Source organism: Ictalurus punctatus, chromosome 4, assembly GCF_001660625.3.
Source record: "Ictalurus punctatus breed USDA103 chromosome 4, Coco_2.0, whole genome shotgun sequence".
NCBI lineage: Eukaryota > Metazoa > Chordata > Actinopteri > Siluriformes > Ictaluridae > Ictalurus > Ictalurus punctatus.
Genome location: NC_071284.1, coordinates 9,661,501 through 9,667,500, shown reverse-complemented (window position 1 = coordinate 9,667,500; position 6,000 = coordinate 9,661,501). Strand labels below are relative to the sequence as shown.

General features: G+C 38.8%; 1 protein-coding gene across 1 annotated transcript in view; it reads left to right on the top strand.

Moving 5' to 3' along the window:
* Positions 1-6,000, top strand: part of cdh13 (cadherin 13, H-cadherin (heart)) — a 419,656-nt gene that overhangs the window by 281,443 nt on the left and 132,213 nt on the right. The gene's annotated exons all lie outside the window — the stretch shown is intronic.

Here is a 6,000-nt window from a genome sequence, read left to right as displayed (position 1 = left end):
CAGTCGCGCAGCTGAAGAAATTCATAATGGATAAATGGGGGAAAATTCTGCTTATTAAACATAAGCAACTGGTGTCTTCAGCGTCCAAACACTTAATAAGTGTTATTAAAAGAAAGGTGATGTTACACAGTGGTAAACAGTCGGCTGTCCCAACTTTTTTGGAGTGTGTTGCAGTCATCAAATTTTAAATGAGTGTATATTTTCCAAAATAAATTTAATTTACAAAGTAAAACATCAAATGATGTGTTAATAATGTGTTTTCAATATAGTACAGGGTGAATTGAATTTTCAAATTTCCCTTTTTTTTTTTTTTTTTTTTTTTTTTACATTTTCCATACTGTCCCAACTTTTTTTTCGGAATTGGGGTTGTAAGAGATTTCAAGAAATGATTTGTGTTCCGCTTTGCTCAGTTTGTCCTTCAGCTGAATAGCCAAAGTATAATAGATGAAATGCACTACAACACAATCCTCTGTTGTTGTTGTTGTTTTTTTTATTTTGGAAAGTAAATAACAAACAGTGTTTAAAGGAGTAAGTTATATTTTTTTTGCCCACACTGATCTACCCTTGCTGTCCTCACTTTCTCATGTCTTCCTTTAATATAGGGGCAATCCAATTCAGAAACTAAACAGTAGTGTTACCATCATGACCCAAAAGTTAAAAATTCTTTAACTGTTTGACAGTTGCTATCTACTATATGTTGCTATCTGTGTCACTGAATAAAAGTTCATATGGAGAGATGCAAAGCTGCTAAAAATGGTCAGAATAATATGTTTGTTGTGTTAGAAAGAAAAGACACTGACAGGACAGCAAAATCTATTCAGGGTAAATTTTGAAGAAGACATACCAGCAGTCAGAGCTAATTATCATTTATGAGGTAACTTCCAGCTGCTATGCCCTAAAGACACGAATAAGCAGTGTGCGTGTGTGAAGGAAATGTGCCTAGAGATACATGATACATCACATTTGAGTGAGAGTTGTAATATTGTGTGCTTATGTTTGTACATTAATAAATTATTCCTTATTACTGATATTTTGGCTGTAACTGAAATCTTCATCCAACATCTACTAAACTTTAACCGTTTAAATTTTTGAAATGGGAGAATCGGAGTTGTGTTATGGCTGCTGAGCCAGCAGCACCAGAAGAACTTTATCACTAGAAGAACTTTATCAACAGCAGTTTTGAACTAAGTGCATCTGTGACAGAAAATGTATGACTATATTGAAAGATGGCTAGCTTTTTTGACAGATTATTTGTAACAGAAATGTGTAAACTTGAATGCCACTTTACAGACCACGGTGAAGCTTGTATATGACTTGTACAACAGTCCAAATCTGTTTTATTTATTTTTTTAAATAAAAACTATTTTAACAATTGTGAATGCATTAAGCTCCTCAAGAATCCTTTGGGCATCATTGTCAATTCAACACTACCTTCCCTTTAGCTCGAACTCATCGACTTTCAGAGCAGGGGCACTACGAAGGAGAATAAATGTGATCAGATTACAGTTTTGAAGAACCTTCCAAGTGACAGTTTTGCAACTCTGTGGAAACAAAAAGTGGCATGTGAGTTCTCCGTCCTGTTTGAGACATTTTCTGAAAAAGGGAATGCAAAGACAAGATTCAAATCCAGACTCTCAGGCAAGTTTTCATTTTGCTGTGTCCAAATTAACACTTCATTGAATTGCAAGGAAGCAAGCACACATTTCTCATTAAGGATTCACTGAAGATTGAGTAATCTGACCCTGCAAGGTGAGTTGAAATGTTTTTTTTTATGGCCCACTGCATAAATAGCTTGCTGACCTCCCCCCATCTAATCAATATCATCCCTCCAAAATTGGGATTAGCACTAGCCAGGTGTTGGTAATCGGTGTAACTCAGAAGCTTATGTTGTCACTATAGCTGGGGAAATTGATGTTAGGTTTCAGATGAAAGCCTAAATGTGCTGTTTATAAACGTGGAACTTTGTGACAAGTTCAAAATTATGTTGATCTAGGTGTTTTAGTCCATCTCTCTCTCTCGCTCTCTCTCACTCTATCTATCTATCTGTCTATATATATATATATTCTCTTTCAAGATATAACTCTCAATTCAAGTTTACAACTCTCAATCACATACATACACCTTCTCCATCATTTTCTCATCCTACCTTAATCTTAGCCCTGTTCTTTCTTATTACTAAGCCTATCACACAGATGCAGGGCCTCCCTGAGATGAATGAGATCTGGGAGTCATATTGATTTCCCTAGCTGACTGTAATACATGCTGTACTACATGTGGCACTGGCCAGGGTGCCAAGGCACTGCTAATGTACAAATCAGACAACGTAAGTAGGAGGTGGTTAAGGCACTAGTTCGAGGTGTGTAAATGCACAGATAATCTTTGCAATAGAAGTATTTCAATCGCACACTGGGATACAGCTGTAGCTGGGATACAGAGGTCAGCTATGCACTCTAAAATGATCTTTAATCACCTCTCAAGTCACTCATCTGTAGCATGAAACAGTAATAGTGTAGTCAGTAAGAAATACAAATAAACTGTTCAAATGAAAAGTAGCTCTAGAAGCAAATATGTAATCCACTTTGCTGAATTAAAACATAGAACAGGTATGGCCAAGGCTAAACGCACATACTGGGTTAAACAAGTAGCAAAAGCCACAATTTGCTCAAAGCCTAGAGATCACAACCTTGGAAAAAGTTGTTTATAACAACTTTCAGAACAGTTTTCCCCTCAGTGGGTCTTATGTATGTTTAATTTATTTTCCAGTTATAGTTGCAAAAAGTTTAGCTTCTCCCATATAAAACCCTATGCTGCACTGCATAACACAACTGAACCTTGGTGGACTTAAGGGAAAGCACGTCTTACCCTTTTATTTTCTTTTTCTTTTTCTCTTTCACAAAAAATGCTCTCACATACATTATTTGTGACTAACAGCCTTGGGTGTTATGTGGCATAGAAGGCAGCAGGCAGTAGAACTTTCCATGACCTTGTCCTGAGAGCAGATATCTATTTACCAGATAAGCTACTCTAGCCAATAGTGGTCAGGTTGATGCATCGAGTTTAAGTATAGTCTAAGTATAGATTTCCCAGACCTTTATATAGTATACAGTGAGTGATTTTCCCAGAAGTCTAGCTGGTTGTGTTGAAAAAAAAAAAAATAAAATAGATACTGTTCTGATCAAAGTCACAGCCCCAAAGCACACACCTAGCAAAGAAGGTGTGAATACTAATGCATAAAGAATAGCCAAGCCTGGGGCCAGTGGCGACTCAGCGGTTAGGGTTCTGGATTACTGAGGTTGTGAGTTTGAATTCCAGTACTGCCAAGTTGTCACTGTTTGGTGCTTGCTCAAGACTCTTAACCCTTAACTTATCTGCATGCCCTAACTTTGTCATTTGACTTAAAAAATTCTTTACCTACCCTGAGTTGAATGTTGATTGTGCTATCTATGAGGGACACAGTGGTTTAGTGGTTAGCATGCTTGCGTCGCACCTCCGGGGTTGGGGGTTTGAATCCCACCTCCACCCTGTGTGCATGGAATTTGCAAGTTCTCCCGTGCTTTGGGGGTTTCTGTCGGTACTCCAGTTTCCTCCCCCAGTCCAAAGATGTGCATTGTAGGCTGATTGGCATTTCCCTGTGCCCTGTGATGGGGTAGCACCCTGTCCAGGGTGTCCCACGCCTTCTGCCCCTTGCGATTGGCTCCAGGCCCCACTGCAACCCTGTGTAGGATAAGCAGTATGAACTATCCATTTGAAATTAATTCTAGCATTTGAAAACCAAAAAAAATTAAGACACATCCACATTCTTCTTAGCTTTTTTGGGATTTTGAGCATAATGTTATTACATTGTTTATGCAAAGTTTATGCAGTGCACTAATATTAAATTACATGCTCTAGCCTTCATGCTTTCATGGGACATTATCTGTTTGACTGGTTCATAGAGAGAAACTCTAGCGAGAGAGTGAGATATCTCTTCCTCTGCCTGATCTCATAGTCTAGATAAGATGAAAATAGCTGATAATGCAGTAATCTAGACTCACAGGTTCATGTCTAGCCATCTGAGGTCATTCCATTATACCTTCTGATGCAGTTAACATTGATTCTGCCTTGGTAATAGGGAGAATATGGAGTTCTTAAAGGAAGACAATCACTCCTGAATTGTGCCCAGCTTCAAAATGATTGCCGCATAATTGCAGGTTTATGATTTGCATTCACTTGCTGGCCAACCCCAATTAGCTATGCTTGTTGATTTATGTATGTGCTGATGGGACTTGATGGCTTTGTCATGGACCATACTGTTGCGTGCCTCAAAGTACTCTCGAATTTTTATGAGAGGAACTCTGGAGACAGGTTAATGTAATAATAATCACCTTTATTAATGTTTGACTACGGACAAGGAGCTAATTGGGATTATTTTGATTGTTTGAATGAAGCAAATGATCTAAAGTTGCAACATCAGATGCTATATTTATTCAATATGTTCCTGGAATTGTGGTGAATTTGTCTCATATGATTGTTTTATTTCTCACAAATAGTACTGATGCAACAGAAACATATTTGTCTGATCGGCAGTAAATCTTCAAAAATATGCAGCAGCATCACCATAAAGATTTACAGTAGTTGTTTAGATAGGTTTCAGTCGCAACTTCTCATAAGAAGGTCACAGAATTTAATGAGCAGCATTTTTCTTCGGCTTGAAGGAGATTATTGAGGTGGTTATTTTCATCTCTGAACCAACACTGAAAATAATATGGCACTGTCCAAGCTACTAAAGTGCACATATATCATAAGGTATTACCTTAAATGAACTGTCTTTCCTCGGATCTCGCAAAGACATATACATTTGCCTTCCTTGAATAGGGAGATGGAGTGAGAGACAAGGACGTAGAGAGACTATTGTAGTTTCTGTGGTAATACCAATTTGTAGGATTTTTCCTTCCTTCTATTACAACTTATTCATTTCCTTTGATAATTCCAAATGAACAGTGTGTATGTATGAGAGAGTGAGCAAGTGTGTGAGTGTTTGTTAGATGAAGCGAGAGCCTTTTAACTTGATTTGACTGAACAATGAAGTGGAACAGCTCAGTGTGGCTGTGGATGTCACCAGAGAGCCCTTACACGCACCTTGGCATTTGTAATTAATCATTAGAGGTGCACTGCTTTGCTGTATGCTAATATCCATCTCTCCTTGAACATCAACCACTGGAGAAAAGTGCACAGCATCCCTGCTTCCTAACCACTTTTAACCTATTTATAAAAAGTATTCGTACTTTTATTTGACCAGAGGTTGTATATTTCCTGAATCTCCTTGCGAATCTTATCTGCCACAGACTTTATGTAGGGCACTAAGCTTAATAAAAGCAAACATTAAACCTTACTGGCTGTGATTGAGGCCATTAACTCTGGAAGGCAGCTATGATTCAGCCTGGGCCAATGCCCAGTGTATAATGTTGGCATCTCAGCTGGCTTCATTTGCAAGCTTTTTAGGCAAGCAGCTCAATGAGGCAAGGGGAAATTAGTTACCTGGCACATCTGGATGCAGCTTTGAAATGCCAGGCAGGATCAGAACACCATAGTCACTCATGGACAAAAGAGCACAATTGACCCTGTTTTCCGGGTGACATGAACGGCCTGTCCTCCCTGCCCAACAGTTAGGCAACTGTGTGCCAGCTCTTGTAGACAGATTTGGGCAGTTAGCATTGTTCTTCAAACAGGTTCCTCTAATCCAGGAGGCTAAGCTGGACCTGATAACCCTAACCCCTAACCTTAACCCATGAGATGTTGTGCCATCCAAAACAACAAACACACTTATCCATCCAACGCAGATTTTTCTCCATCCCGAGGATTTTGATTCGACTCCACCCAGGTATAAGGAGTTAGATCAAGTCAAAGTCCACCTGCCTGGACTTTTGGTTCTGCAGCAAGAAGGACTTGACTGACTACTTGATGTAGAACTACTTGGGTCAGTCCATCTCAAGTTGACCAATAATTGTAAAGTTGGTTGCT